Source organism: Hippopotamus amphibius, chromosome X (assembly GCF_030028045.1).
Source record: "Hippopotamus amphibius kiboko isolate mHipAmp2 chromosome X, mHipAmp2.hap2, whole genome shotgun sequence".
NCBI lineage: Eukaryota > Metazoa > Chordata > Mammalia > Artiodactyla > Hippopotamidae > Hippopotamus > Hippopotamus amphibius.
The window spans coordinates 110,793,669-110,810,961 of record NC_080203.1 but is presented as its reverse complement, the minus strand read 5'-3'; the positions used below and the strand labels follow the sequence as shown (position 1 = coordinate 110,810,961).

The window sequence follows — 17,293 nt, the reverse complement described above, 5'->3', positions numbered from 1 at the left end:
TTTGTTCTGGCATCATAGTTTAAGCTTTAAGTCCACTAAAAAGTGCATTTTGAGTAAGAGTAAAGAGATTATACGGTATGGTGTTCTGAAAACACAAGTTCACTTAGTTTTTTTTTTTTTTTAATGAGACAGGTTTTCAGTAATTCAACATATTTTTTATTTATGTTTTTAAAATTTTTTTCAACCTATGTTTTATTATTGAACATTGAAAATTTGCATTCTCAATGTTAAATCTGATGAAGAAAATATCTTCCCATATTTCTTCTGGTTCCAAGAACACCATCCACTTTCCCAAGTACTGCATTTTACCTGAAAAAAATATGAGAAGATGTAAACAACCTTAAGGCAAAAGCATTTGAATTTATTTTCAAAATTTGACAAGTGATTTCAAACTGAATTTGAAAATAAAATTAATTTCTAGATAGTAAAAGGATAAATAAAACTAAATTTGTTATCACTGAGAATATTAGACCATCTGTAATTGTCTTTAAAAAAAACATTAAATGTAGCTTTCACAGATTATACCACTTTTAAGATGACACTATCTCCTATGTGCTAAAAAGAAAATGAAAGATAATCTTGAGAAAGATTCAAGTGCAACAGAGTACATCATTTGAATCTAAGTTTTAAATAATGTGGCCAATACTTTTATCTTTGGATTGGCCCTGGATATATTTTTCTCAGCCATTAGTTAAGTTGCATGCATTTCTAACATGCTACTTGGTTTCCTGTGACAATTTAATTTACTAGCTTATCTGGTTCTTCCAACTGTGCATGTTATAAAGAATAGTTATTCTTTATTTCTTTGGTAAATTTACTTCAAATTCAACCATCGGAGGAAAATATTCCCTAACATTTCTCCATTTCTTTCAGTATTTGCTCATATGCTATTTCATCCAGGAATATTGTCTTTCATTTCTGTCTCTTACCTAGTTGAAGACAAAGATGAATCTACAAATCCAAAAGAACATAGACACCTTAACAATAATACCTTATGATCTATTATGATGGATGAAGTTGCCATGAAAATGTATGGTTTTCTGAATGTTTCCAAATGTACATTGCAGGACAATGCTGTAAATATATTTTTCCTCATTTAATTAAGTTTCATCTTTGCATACTTGAAGTATTTGCCCTTAGGAATATTTTTAAAATATTCCCCAAGTCACATTTATGTAAGATAAACCAACCGTGCAATAGGTAAAAACTCATTATTTTATAATAACTCTTTATTACATAGCAAGAGATATATTTGTATGTGTGTATGTATGTGTGTAAATATATGTATATGTGTCTGTATATTTATTAGACATTTATTAAATTTCTAGAGACGTACTATGGATTATAATCTTTGATTTAAATTATATATAATTTGCAGTTACACATACATGTCAGCTTAAGTATTTTAATCGCAAGATTTCTATGTAATTTGTCCCTAAAGTTCACTTTTTTCTGGCCATGGTAAATTTTCTATTCTTTGACAATAGCTTTTGTTTATTATCACTAGAAACACTTTTCTTGGACTAGGTTGTTAATTAACTGTCATTTTTGTACAGGGTGTAAAAGAAAAATGAAAGAAGAGTATATGAGCAGATGGAATTTCACACTATTGACTGTTACAGTGTCTTCAAATTTCAAAAATATGTATTGAAATTTTTATCCTATTTAATTTCATCAGAAGCATGACTTTAATCTCTGATTCATTACACTAGAGCACTGTATAGAAGCAGTTTACTATTGAATAGGAATATATTAATATAGATTTTAAAGTGGCCATTAAAAGCAGATTTCTGCTTTTCAATTTGTGCATTTTCTATGATGATTATCATTGCCATTGTAGCTAACTTTGTGTGCATTTCTTAAGCTTCCGTTGTAAACCTAGAAACAAAAAGCTCTAAAAGAAATAATATCAGCAGTGTTTCACTTTTGGCCACTATTGTAAATTGACAAATGACATAATTGCCTTTAGATTTTTTAAATAAACAATACAAGTAGAACATATGCAATCTGAATCATTAGGGTCATCACAAAGGAGCCACACTTCTTTATTTAAGTGATTCATTAGCCCAAATACACTACAATTTCCCCTTTTAGAATTGCTTTCACAGGCCAGTTTATGAACCAGAAAATAAAGACTCGTTTCTTTATAGTTAAAACCTCATTTTTGGCCAGAAGTTATATTGCCCAATATACCACTTAATCTCTTATTGAATCTGATTCTCAATGAATTTTGTTTCTAAAGTTCAAAGCAGTTCTTAGAAGAATGAAGACTTTCAAGCATTGAGACTATTGAGAAGGCTGAGCTATAAGATTTAACAATTCAATAATTATAAATGGCATAACTACTTTTTATTTCCAAAGAAGGTGATAAGTAGGGGGCTTTCATCAGAAATCACCAAAGCTTCTAGAAAAGGCAGAGCCTGTTTAGAAAGTCATGGGAACTAGAGGTAGATTGCCATGTGATAGGCAGTCAAGCCCCTAAACTTTAAAACTTATTGCAAGGACATGGTAGCTCATTTGAACGGATTGATCAGCTTTTTGCCTTGCAGGACCAAGGAAGCACTGCAATCTCAAGCTCCAAGCCCCAGGAGGTTTCTCAACTAAACACTGGTGCTTTAGAAATCACAGGCTGCTGTGAATTTATGCGTGACTTGGGGCATTAAGGTGAAAAAGGAAACTCCCAAGAGGGGTTTGGGGCTAGAGGAAAACTGTAGGTAAAGAAGGTGGAGTGGAATGGTTGAAACAAGGGTCTGTTTAGACAGTTGGCAGGTGGCTTGTTTCACTCTTAGTCCAGGCAGAAAGCCCTGACACCTCAGCAGAGGCTGGCCATTTTTCACTGACAGGGATCAGCGGCAATGAAGGATCCACACTTTCATCTGCCAGATGTGGTAGCTTAACATCATCTTTACCAGACATGTGTGGAAGTCTGCAATCTGAGCAAGGAAGGGAGTTTAGAGTGTCACTGTATAATGCGTGGAAGTGCTGGATATAAAGGAATCTAATGAATAAGAGAAATACTAAGTGAATCTTCACAGAGTGAGGTGAAAGAAAAAATGATAAATGTGGGACAGGTGACAAGAGATTAGTAAAATTGAATTTAAATATATAGTTCAGTGAACTCTCCATCAGCATGTCTTCATCATATTGAAGATTTAAAATATATCTAGAAATAATTCAAAATAGAATATAATTGAATAGACTCCAGTATCACATTATGAAAATAATCTAATATGACCAAATAGAGTTGCAAGACTGGTCTAATATTGGAAAACCTATTAATATAATTCACCATATTAATAGGTCTAAGAAAAAAATTTATACTTACTCCATAGATGCCAAAGAGGTAAATCAGTTAGAGGCATAAGATTTAGAAAAGAAGTAAAACTAACTTTATTTGCAGATGGAATGATAGTATACCTGGAAAACCCTAGAGAATAAATGGTATTCCTAACTCAATAAAATAATTTGACCAGTTGACAATATGTAAAATTGACAAGTAAAAATTGATACCCATCATATGCAACAAATAATAACCAATAAGAAGAGTTGGAAATTTTTTAGAATGAGTTATAAAATCATATTACAAAAGAGATAAAATAGGAACAAACTTACAGAAATATGTAAAACCTATAAGAAAATATAAAGCCTTTCTGAAAGATTAAACAGTAGACCTAAACAAAAAGAACATCCCTTGTTCTTTGGTAAGACATCTCAACATCATTAACATGTCCATTCTACCTAAATAAATTTATAAATTTAATGTGATCTCAATAAAAATAGTAATAATCTTTGTTATATGGAGCTAGACAAATTTAAACTAAGGTTTATATAGAAAAATAAGTGCAAGAAATATCTGGGAACACGCTGAAAAGGAAAAGCTATGAGACTGACTAGCCCTACAAGATATTAGAACATGCTACAATGCCTCAGTAATTAGTTTCAGTGGCATATGAATAGACAAAGCAATGGAACAAAATCAAAAGTCTAGAAATAGACCCAAGTACATATGGAATTGTAATATATAATAAAGGCATCGCAAATCACTGAGACAAAGGTAAATTTAATAGTAAATAGTGTTCGGGGACTTCCTGGGTGGCGCAGTGGTTAAGAATCCGCCTGCCACCAACTGTTAAATAGATAGCCAGTGGGAAGTTGTTGTATAACAAAGGGAGTCCAACTCGAGGATGGAAGATGCCTTAGAGGACTGGGACGGGGAGGGTGGGGGGGACTCGAGGGAGGGTGGGGGGGGAGTTGAGAGAGGGAGGGAATATGGGGATATGTGTATAAAAACAGATGATTGAACTTGGTGTACCCCCAAAAAAATAATAAATAAATTAAAAAAAAAAAAGAATCTGCCTGCCAATACGGGGGACACTGGTTCAATCCCTGCTCTGTGAAGATCCCACATGCCGCAGAGCAACTAAGCCCATGCGCCACAACTATTGAGCCTGTGCTCTAGAACCCATGAGCCACAACTATTGAGCCCATGTGCTGCAGCCACTGAAGCCCACATGCCTAGAGCCCATGCTCTGCAACAAGAGAAACCACTGCAATGAGGAGCCCGTGCACCACAATGAAGAGTAGCCCCCTCTCACCACAACTAGAGAAAGCCTGTGTGCAGCAATGAAGACCCAATGCAGCCAACAATTAATGAATTAATTTAAAAAATAGTAAATAGTGTTCATAAAAAGAATTAGGTTTCTTTCTGAATCCATGCATAAGAATAAATCCTAAATAAATCAGAAAGCTAAATATAAAGTAAATCAATATAAGTACTAGAAGAAAATATTGTTGAATTCCTTAGTGTAGAGAAAGACATTCTAGTTATGATTCAAAATTCAGATACCACAAATTTAAAAAGTAATCAATTTGACTATACACAAAAGAAAACTATCACAAGGAAAAATCAAAAGACAAATGAAAATTGGGGGAAAATTATGTAACATATATCACATAGGTTTAATATTCCCAATATGTAAAGAACTTTTAAATCTTAAATGGGAAACAAAAGTCCTATTAAAAATGTATAAAACACAAACAATTTACCAAAATATGAAAATGATCCTTGATCATATGAAGATGACTGCTTTCAGTAACAGTAAGAGCAATGCAAATCAAAATTATAATGAGGTACTGTTCTCACCCATCAGATCGGCAAAAATTTGAAAGCTTGACAACGTACTCTGTTAAGGAAGCACATTCCTACATTGTTGTTAGAATTGCTAAATGGCCCACAACAAATGGAAGGGAAGTTGGCAATATCTCACAAATGTACATATTCGATTACACTTTGACCTAGCAGTCTCATTTCTAGGAATTAAACTGAAGATATACCTTCCATAATGCAAACATATGTATGCACAAAATTCTTCATTGCAACATTACTTTAAACTGCAAAATATTGGAATCTACCTAAGTAGCCAAACATAGGATATTAGTTGAATCAACTATAGTGCATGCACACAATAAAGTCGTAGGCAAATGTAAATAAAATAATGAAGATATATCGATTGACTTATGAGTAATTTCTAAGGGAAAAAAAGTTTCTCTTGTATGCTACTTTTGTGTAAAAAAGTAAAAGAAATAAACTGGACATCGCTTTATGTAAGTATTCCTTGCGCAGTACAGTATATCCTGTAGCTTATTTATTTTATATATAGTAGTTTGTACCTCTTAATCCTCTACCCCATTTTGCCCCTCCCCTTTCCCACTACCCATTGCTAACCACTAGTTTGTTTTCTATATCTGTGAGTCTGTTTGTTTTGTTATATTCATTTGTTTCTTTTATTTTCGAGACTCTGCATGTAAGTGATAACATACAGTATCTGTCTTTCTCTGACTTATTTCACTAAGACTAATAACCTCCAGGTCCATCCATGTTGTTGCAAATGGCAACATTTCATTCTTTCTTATGGCTTAGTAGTTCTATAACTACTAAGTATATATATATACCTATATATATATATATATATATATCTTCTTTATCCATTCACCTGTTGATAGACACTTGGATTGCTTCCATATCTTAACTATTATAAACAATGCTGCTATGAACATTGGGGTGCATGTATCTTTTCGAATTACTGTTTTAAATTTTTCTGAATATACACCTTGGAGTGAAATTGCTGATCACATGGTGGTGCTATTTTTAGTTCTTTTGAGGACCCTGCATACTGTTTGCCACACTGGCTGCTACAATCTGCATTCCCACCAACAGCATACAAGGGTTCCCTTTTCTACATATCCTTGCCAACATTTGTTATCTGTGGTCTGTTTGATCTTGGCCATTCTAACAGGTGCAAGATGGTATCTTCTTGTGGTTTGGATTTGCATTTCTGTGATGATTAGTGATGTTGAGCATCTCTTCATGTGCCTGTTGCCCATCCGTATGTCTTCTTTGGAAAAATGTCTATTCAGGTCTTCTGCCCATTTTTTGATTGGGTTGTTTGTTTTTTTGTTGTTGTTGTTATTGAGTTGTATGAGCTATTTTTATATTTTGGATATTAACACTTAACACTCATATCATTTGCAAATATTTTCTCCAGTTCATTAGATTGTCCTTTCATTTTGTCGATGGTTTCCTTTGATGTGCAAAAGCTTTTAGGTTTAATTAAGTCCCATTTGTTTATTTTTGCTTTTGTTTCCTTTGCCTTAGGAGGCAGGTCCAAAAAAATATTGCTACGATTTATGTCAAAGAGTGTCCTGCCTGTGTTCTCTTCTAGGAGTTTTGTGGTTTCTGGTCTAACATTTAGGTCTTTAATCCACTTTGAGTTTATTTTTGCATATGGTATGAGAAAGTGTTCTAATTCCATTCTTTTGCATGTAGCTGTCCAGTTTTCCCAGCACCACTTATTGAAGAGATTGTCTTTTCTCCATTATATATTCTTGCCTCTTTTGTAGTACATGAACTGACCATAGTGTATGGTTTTATTTCTGGACCTTCTGTTCTGTTCCATTGTCTTTGTGTCTGTTTTTGTCCCAATATCTTGCTATTTCGATGACTGTAGCTTTGTAGTGTTGTCTGAAGTCAGGGAGTATGATAACTCCATCTCCGTTCTTTGTTTTCAAGATTGTTTTGGCTATTCAGGGTCTCTTGTGTTTCCATATAAATTTTAAAATTATTTGTTCTTGTTCTGTGAAAAATGCCATTGATATTTTGATAGGGATTGCATTGAATCTGTGGATTGTGTAGACTATGTGGTGACCAGAATTTCCACTAACTTAGTGTCACTGCATTAATTGATTATTTTGATTTTTGTTCCCACACAAGCAGACCCTAGATCCTGGGACAAGGATTCAAGAACAAGTAGTTTATTGGGGAGGGGATACCAGGAAATAATAGGTATGGGCAAAGGAGATAGGGAGAGGAAGATATCTAACAGAGAGTGCATTACTGACCAAATTACCACTAGGGGGACTTGAGCTTAATCCCTTTGGGGAACTCTGGGCACCATTGTAATTCACACCTGAGAGTTATCCTGCCCCGGGAGGGAGGGAGGTGAGGTATTGGTACACTGACTCCCAGACATTGGTTGAGGGCTTCTGGGGCATGTGAATTAATTCTCAGCACTTTCAGACTGCCCCAGTGCTCCACCAGATTCCCCTAAGCAACCAGTTGCAAGAGCTTACATTTGGGAGACAGGACTGCACGTGTGAAAAATGATGAATGCCAAGAGGTTACTGGTGAGTGCCTCACAGCATCTGCTGCCTTGCTGAAGTAGAAAGCTGCTGAATCAGTCCCCCTGGTATTTCAGCTGGCACTCAGAGTGATTGCAACCATAATTATGATAAGGTCTTTACCTTAACTCTGTTTCTAGGGTCCGACAGGTTGGTTTCCTCATCTGTAAAACAGGGACTATAATAGTGAATCCTCATTGGATTTCTTTAGATGTAAAGAGATCTTGCTTTTGAAAGCTTGGCACTAGAAAATGGTTACTAAGTTTTAGTTTTAATTATTATATTTGTATCCCTTATAGTTGTTATTACTTTTCATTTTTCATCAGTCTGTTAGAGACAATTGTTCTTATCTTGAACTATACGATGCACCCCTGTCTGTTAGATTAATATGTACCTTGGCTCCAACAAATGTGAAATTTTTATTGCCATTGAAGACTCAGGACTGTAAGGGACTCCTATTTGCCATCTGTTCTTGAAAATGACAATCAGTTACTTAGGAAAGTGACATTGAAAAATACAAAGAAAAGTCAGAGAGATTGGAACCAAATAATGAAGCTCAAACACCATCAAAAATATAAGTTGCGAGTGGCACATAAAGGAAAGAAAAATAAACATTATAAGGACTGGACTAGCCATGTGCACTATGCTTTGGATGTATTTATGGAATAGTCACAATTTAAGTGGTAATGACATGAGCTAGATGTGGTTGAGTGTAGAAAAAAAATACCTATTCTTTCTTACACTGCCTGTTAAACCTGTTCCCCACCCATTAATGAAACCTCAGGCCAATCTCATAGTTTACCAGTCTCACAGTGTATTAGTTTCCTAAGACTGCCATGATGAAATACCACAAAATAGGTGGCTTGCAAGAATAGAATTTTATTCTTTCCTAGTTCTGGAAGCTAGAAGTTCAAGATCAAGGTGTTGGCAGGGCTATGCTTTCTCTGAAGGCTCTAGAAGATGATCCTTCCTTGCCTCTTCCTAACTTCCTTGCCTCTTCCTAACTTCTTGTACCTACATCACTATAATGTCTACTTCCATCTTTATATAGTGTTCTCCCTGTGCCTCTGTAACTTCACAAGGCCATTGTTTTATAAGGATATCAGTCATATTGGGTGAGGGGCCCACCCACTCCAGTATGACCTCATATTAACTTAATTACATCTCCAAAAAACCTGTTTCCCAATAATATCACATTCTGAGGTTGTGGAGGACTTCAACATATCTTTTTTGAAGGGACAGAATTCAACCCATAACACATAGATAATTACGATCTAGGCCCATCAGTAATCAAATCCCCAAACGTCCTCTACTGTAAACAACTTCTCTTCCTCAGTTCAGGACTGCTTTATGCCTGGAAGTCTACACTGCGGTGAGAGTGATGTGAATGCAGACTTCCCTTCCTCCTCACGTAGTTCTGCTCCTCCTCCTCTCCTCATCTCAGGGTTGGCTTCTTTTCATGGAGACATGTAGGGGAAGGAGAATTTTTATGACATTTAAATAGAACTTGTTATGTGAGGAAGAAAAGTTAAAGTTATCATCTCAAGCTAAAAAAAACGAGGACAATAGAAAGTTCTCTTAAGCCAGCAGGAATTTACATTAGAAATAAATGGGTTGTCATGATCTGAAAATATTAAATGGGCTGTTGACCCAGAAAAATCTGTGTACTTGCTTTCTGGGAAGACTTTATATGTATATAACCATTTTTTTCTGGGTTGGTTTAGATATACTGCAGTTGTTCTGGAACAAAGTAACTAACTCAGTGTCTTCCCAAAGCCTCTTTCACTCTGAAAATTGTATAAGAGTACAACATTATCATTAACCAAAGCAGTAAAGCCTTTTGGGTTATGCATTGTGCTAAGGGCTTTACAATGATGGTTAAATAGATTCAGTCCCTGCCTTTTAGGAACTTCAGAGAGCAATCTTTGAAAAAGCAATAAAAGAAATCTACTATATACGGGTATACTACAAAGAAGCATTAAAATAAATGAGAATGAAGGTCACTTCAAGGAAACATTAATGGATCACAAATATCAGTATTTCAGAAAAGGAATATTTAGAAGTGATGTCCACGTTGATTTTACAAATGAGATATAGACAAAAAATATATTCATGGCATGTGTACTCCAAATTGATCCATTTTTCAGAAAAAGTAGAAAACTAAATGAGAAAAGAACATGAGGAAAAAAAAGTTTACCATTATGTAATATTAAGGGCAAAGATAAGGAAATACGTGTGTCAGAAAAATGTGAAGATATGATGCAAATATGTGAAGAAATTTTTAATAACATGAAGAAAGAAAAATGTTAGTGGTCAGGATATTAAAAAAATTTTGCAGGATAAATTCCCATTGTATCATTGGGGAAGCAAATAATACTATCTTGTAGAGGGCTGTAATTCAGGATCTAGTATCAAAAATTATTTATTAAAGAAATGAATACTTTTTCTTCTTGAATCTCAAAACATATTTGGACCTGAGCAATTTTGAAATAAATTTTCTTCTGAGTTTCTTAAAATGATAAAGACAGGAAATAGTTCTCAAGTATAAAAATGAGTGAACTTTAAATATTTGTCTATATTTATATATATATTTGATTTAAGAGGTTTGGAAAAGATTTGAGTGGATAAGTAGTAGTTAGGGGAAAGCAGAGAAGATAAATAATACCAACCCTTTATTTAATTTTATTATATAAGTAATTTCAATGCACATTGTAAAATCAGCATTTGTAGTACATATATATTTTTTCCTAAAACTGTTGCTACTTTCCCTCAATCAGATAGATAATGAAGTTGTTTTAAGTTTTCCTAAGCAGACTAGAAATGTGGGCAGAGATGAAAAAACAAATCCAAATATATTCTCTTCAAACTTCACCTGTGTGAATATTGAACAAAGACATTTTCAGATGTGCAAAAACAGAGAATTTGTTCCACGCTTTCTTAGAATATTGTTCAAGGATGTTGTCCATCAAAACTAGAGAGTAAACCAAAAAAGAGGAAAGCAGTGAAGAGAAGTTCCTTGATTATAGCTATTTGGAAGTCTCTACCAGGGAGCTATCTGTGCCAAGTTAAAAAGGAGGGAGGACTTCAGAAGAGACACTTCTGGGGAGTGATTTTATTTTATACTTTATAATTTAGAACAATGTAAGGAAGCAATAAATGCCAAAGATAAAAGGGTAATAGAAAGATAATCAAACATAAAAGATCTTAGCACCTCATTTTTATGGGAATAGGAGGACTACTAGATGATAAAGTCCAAGCAACCAAGATCAAACCAAAACAAAATGAATCAAGACAAAAAACTCAGAAATATTGAATATGTGGTAAAAGAACTGAAGAGCTTTCAATACAAATAAATATAGAATTGAAAATAAAAATAGAATCATTTGTAGAATAGAATGTAAATATTATAAACTTGGAAAAGTGAATTAATATAAAATTGAAACACGAAGAGGGACAACAAGCTTATTTTCTTGTTTTTCCTACAGGAGAGAAGTCAGTCTGGCTTAAAATTGAAATACTTATTTTAAAATATTTTATTTATACTGAAGCTGACTTCAGTGTTGTTTCATGTTAATTTTTTAAAAACTTCTAAAGCACCTAGATGGATCATTAACAAACTAATAATTATTTTATTTCTGATTATTTCTTCATTTATTTGCAAATAAAATTGCATTAATTATGTCATTCAAAATATTTGACCGTGTTTAACATAATCCCGTTTAATAAAATGATATCTATCTATATTTATCTTTATACATGTATTAGAGAGATAGCTGGGGTAATTGTTACCTGGTGTTTATTCATACTATTTCTTATCTGTAGTTTTTAATATTGTTTGTTTTTTAATATTGAAAATATATTATTTTGTAGATTAGCAAATCATTCCAAGAAAAAGTCAATTAGTAAAATAATGTAAAATTCAATACAGCTGCAGGAGTGACATCAGCACCCTTGTGGTGTGAGAACTCCCTTTGTCTATCCCCTTCAATCTACAACTACGAAAACATCCATAACAGAACAAAAATCTGTTTGCCCAGCACACCAGGATGCAGAGAGATCCACACATTTGTGCACCTGAAGATGGATAGATGGGAACAATTAGAGGAGGCAGAACTGGGGAACAGTGAAAGTGGTGCCTGCTATCCTGGCTCCCCAGCTGCTGCAGCTGAGACTGCAGGCCCAGAGAACTCAGTAGCAGAAGTGGAGGAAGCACACACAACTCTGACTTCTTGGTTGCAGTGGCACCCACAGCCACAGAGAACTGGGCAGCAGTGGCAGTGAGGGCCCCACAACCCCTGTCCCTCCAGCTGCAGTAGCATCTGCAACTCTGGCCCCCCAACCTACAGTTGCAGAACACACATGAACCTGACGACCCCAAATGTAGCGAAGACACCTGCGACCCCAGCTCTTCCTGCTTCTTCCTGTTGCAGCATCAGTGCTCACAAATCAGATGCACTCAGACATGGCAGAGGCACCTGCCAACCCATTAGCCCTGGTGGTGACTCCAGCAACAGCAGCAATACCAGCAGCAGCAAGGCACCAGATACCCAAGAGGCATAAGCATCAGTAATGAGGGCACCTTTGAGGGTAGAAATGGCCAGTTCTCAGATATAGTCTAAGACATCAAGTAAAAGAAACCAAAATTGTATGCTATAGTGCCAGCTGAATAAGGCACTTAAAGGCCTCTAGTTGCCAGTCTGTTGAACTGTTAGAATCAAAGTAAACAGAGCTTTACCTAAATAAGAAAGGTGTTTGCTGCTTCAAATGTGACAGCAGGGAAACAACTCATCAAGCACCATGAAAAACTATGTTGACACAGTATCACAAAAGTAAAATGTCAGTTCTCCAGAAACCAAACTTACAAATGCCTTAAAGTCATGGAAGACTGTGACCTAACTGGTAGAGATTTCAAAATAGCTGTCACGAGGAAACTCAGAAAACTACAAGAAAAGTCAGAAAGGCCATTCGGTGAGCTCAGGGATAAAATTAATAAACAGAAGGAATTGAAGAGATTTACCAAAGAGATTGAAACTCTCAAAAATAACCAAACAGAAATTCTGGAGCAGAAGAACTCAACAAATGAGATGATGAATGCATTAGAAAGCATTGGAAATAGAGCAGACCATATGGAAAAGAGAATTAGAAAGTTTAAAGATAGAAATCTAGAAATTTTCAGGTTGAAGAGGAGAGTGAACTAAGATTTTTTTAAAAATGAGTAAACTTCATGAGAACTATTCAACTCCATTAGAAAAAGGAACATAAGGATAATGGGTATCCCAGGAGGAGAAGAGGGGAAGGGAACAGAGAACTTATTTAAGGAAATAATAGTTGAGAACTTCCCAAACCTGGGAAATGAACTGGATATAATACAAGTCCACAAAGCTAGTAGAATGCCTAATTATCTCAATGCAAAAAGACTTTCTCCAAGACACATTATATTAAAATTGTCAAACATCAATGGTAAAGGCAGCCAGGGGAAAAAAGACAGTATCATACAAAGGTACCTCACTAGGCTATCAACAAATTTCCCAGCAGAAACTCTACAGACCAGGAGAAAGTGGAATAACATACTCAAAATATTGAAATGTAAAAACTGACACCCAAAGATATCCTATCCAATAAAGTTATCCTTCATATATGAAGGAGAAATAAAGGTTTTCTCAGACAAACAAAAGCTGGGGGAATTCATCACAAGTATACCTGCCTTACAAGAAATGTTGAAAGGAGCTCTTCTACCTGAAACAAAAAGGCAAACGTATACAAAACTTTCAATATGGTGATAAATAGCCAGACATAATCAGAAAATTGCAGCTCTATATCAGAATAGGTTGTTAGACAGTTAATTATAGCATAAAGGTTAAAGGAAAAAATAGCGTTAGAATAACTGTAGCTACTTCAATTTGTTGATGAACTCAAAACATAAAAGGGGATAATTTGTGAAAACAAAAACACAAAAGAGGAAATAGAAAAGGATGGAACCTGTATAGGCAAATGAAGATGAAATACTCTCAGCAGAGAAAAGGACCATTTTATCTGTGAGATGTTTTATACAAACCTCATGGTAACCACAAAAACAAACAAAGAAAAATACTAAATCAGACATGTGAAACATAAAAAAAGAGGAAAGCAAGAAAAACATCACAGAAAACTAGCAAACTAAAATGGCAAACAGAAACACAAGTAAAAAGAAACAGTGGAGATGTAGAACAACCAAAATATGAAAGATAAAATGGCAGTACTATGTCCTCATATATCAATAATTACCCTAAATGTAAATAGATTGAATTCACCAATCAAAAGACACAAATGGCCAGATGGATTAAAAATAAAGACCCAACTATATGCTGCCTCCAGTAGACTGATTTCAGTTCTAAAGACCAAAATAGGCTCAAAGTGAAGGGATGGAAGATGATACAGCAAATGGCAGCCAAAAGAAAGAGAGTGTAGCCATACCCATATCAGACAAAATAGACTTCAAGCCCCAAAAAAGGTAACAAGAGATAAAGGACATTATATAATAGCAAAGGGGACAATCCATCAAGAAGTCATAACATTTATTAATTTATAGGTTCCTGTAGTAGGAACACCAAAATATATAAAGCTGTTATTAACAGACCTAAAGTGAAAAAAATGACAGGAACACCCCACTTACATCAATGGATAGATCATCCAGATAGAAAGTCAACAAGGAAACAATGGCCTTAAATTAGACATTAGATCAGATGTACCTAATAGATACATGAACATTCCATCCAAAAGCAGCAGAATACTCATTCTTCTGAAGTGCATATAGAACATTCTAAAGGATAGATCATATGTTGGGACACAAAACAAGTCTCATTAAGTTCATGATTGAAGTAAATTTGATATATAATGTAGCAAAATATCCAGAGTATAACCTTAAAAGCTTTTTTCAAAATAGTTTAGTAACCTTCCAAATTATCACTATTCTTATTATACAAATATGTGGTCTTCACCTCTGTTTTCAACTGGAAGATAATTTTACATTAAGGGTGTAATTGCTGACCAGAATCTTAGTAAGCCCATAGAACTGTAACATAAGAGAATTTAGATTAAAACCACAAAATACATTATTGACAAGATGTAGGTCACAGTGGAGTAAAGTTCAACAGAAATTACTGCCTTTCTTTTGTAATATGCTTGAGATTATGTGAACTCCTTTTGCCCTTCAAAGAATGTCTGAAAATGGAATGTATTTGCTTTTACTTACATATGGACAAAAGTAAACAATAATATTTGGTGAAGTTTAGAGGCACAGTATACTTGCTTGTTTGGATAAGAGCATGCATTGGAAACACCAGTATCTAAGATAGCCAGGTCCAAAACACTAATTTGCAACTATCTAGATGCTTTCATAATCTCAATTTATTATATAGAGAAAGCTTAACCTAAAGCAAGTATTCTACATGCTTTTCATTTACCAGTGAAATTAATCCCAACGGTGTGAGACTGAAACCAGGAATATCAGCTTTCATCATCTGGACCAAGCTTGCTCTGCTTCATTTCCTTCCGCTTCTTGTTTTCCCACCAGGTCACTGGTTAGCAGACCATGCAGCCCAAAATTATGACCTGGGGTGCTGAATATGAGTTTTTCATTTTCAATAGGCATCCACTTTGCAGCAAGCACTTCTGAGTTTATTACCCAAAAATATATAATAAAAAAACCTTATACTTGGACCAATGGGTTTGTAGAATAAATTGTATTCAGATAAAACTAATGTGCTCTTGAAATGTTTATAAAATTGTTTTTATTAATCCAGCTTCTTCTCTGATTCATATTAGTTATCTGAGTTAGAGACTCGATATCCATCCTCCTGTAGCCAGATTTCCATATTTCCTATAATATTAGATGACCCATAACACCCACTGTTTCCTACTAGCATCACAGGGACACCTCCACTGCAGTTGAATTGTAATCACTCTTGTGCACTCATTTACATTCAGATAAGTTAATATTATTTCTCCATTGGTTCCTGTCCCAGGAATGCCATTTCTTCACATGCTTTTCTATCCAGCCATACTTCAGAATGTATAGTACACAAAGAACTTTCTTGTTCTTGAAATCCCTGCAGAGAGTAACATGCAGCTCAGTATTTAATCATCCTCTAATTGTTTCCTACAAGCTAGTTTAATCTCCACAACTGAATTGTAAATTCCCTGAGTGCAGTAACATCCCCAAATCATTATCTTGCACTACCATAAACAGTGCTGAGTATATTTGTTACCTGTTTAACGAGTAGTTGTTTATGATTATTTGATATTAAGATTTAGGCTAGTTATGTGGACCTGCTTTTAGATAAAAATAAACACAAAGACAAATAAAACAAAACTTCACATCTGTTATGCAACATTTCTAGTCTCCTCTCCTGGCTCTCTGAATTACTTTAACACTTTTGATTTGAATGACTCAAGCCAGAACATACTTAGATGGAAACCAAATTATTGGGAATATCTATTAGAATGACTCAGGGTAAATTAATAAAGAAATAATAACTCAGAGGATAGACTGGTACCCAAGATTCAGAGTTCATTTTCCAAATATAAGTCAGTGTATCTTCTTTGGTCCAGATAAGTCAGCCAATTGGTGAGTGGATCCTCTTTGTTTGCCTATAGTACCTGCATTTCTGTTTTTTAGCACTTTTCCTATTACAGTAAGTACCATTGCATATATTCCTCTTTTCTAGGACTGTGGACCCATTATGTAGCCCGGCAACTGTCTTCTCTTCACCATAGTATTATCAGTGCTCAACACAAGGCCTAAACTTAGTAGGTGTTTAAAATATGTGTTGGAAGAATGAATGTATGGATGGATGGATAGATGAGAGATGAAACTACATACTGGTTCATAAAAGAAAATATCTCTTCTTATGAAAATAAGTGGCCTTTTTTGTTACGTTGTCTGATTCTCGAAGATGTTAAGGAAGCAGAAAGGACATATTAGAGATTTAACCTAATCAAGGCTCTCTCCCCATACAAACACACAAATTAGAACACATGACCTTATAACATGGAATGGGAGTAGCTTCCTTAATCATTTCAGGATGGCATTTAATATCTCCTTTAAGCAAAAGATGTCTTTGTGAATAAGATTCAATAGTCGTTTAGCCTTCTCTGTTTGTCAATGTTCTCATCTCTAAAATGGCCATGCCAATTGTTTTTTTACCTATTTCATAGTTGAATGAAAATTTATACCTGGCCATATGACCATTTAGACCACAGCCCTTCCACACCTTTCCTGGATACTGACATTAGGTAGAGAGGTCAGGGAAAAGAAATTTATAATGACATAGTAGAGTGACAGCAATGGAACAATAAGGGGAAGACTATGTGAAAAATTCATGCCAGGGAGTAGGAGCAAGATTTTACAGAACTTAGTGCATATCTCAGAGGGGAGGGAAGGGTCAAAATGATTAATATTACGTTTCAAAATCCACAATAAAAACAGATACTAAAAAATAGATTCTTTGTTTACATGTTATATACACAGTAGCAGCATTTAAAATAATTTTGAGTCTTATGGTCACATAGGTATTTTTACCTAAATGTCTCCTGTAGTAAGGGTTCAGGTACTTGGCTAATTTTATATTTTTAGCTT

The 17,293-nt window shown here is 34.7% G+C and overlaps 1 protein-coding gene across 1 annotated transcript in view; it reads left to right on the top strand.

Annotated features, from left to right (window-relative positions):
• Positions 1-17,293, top strand: part of IL1RAPL1 (interleukin 1 receptor accessory protein like 1) — a 626,403-nt gene that overhangs the window by 223,089 nt on the left and 386,021 nt on the right. The window lies entirely within an intron of this gene.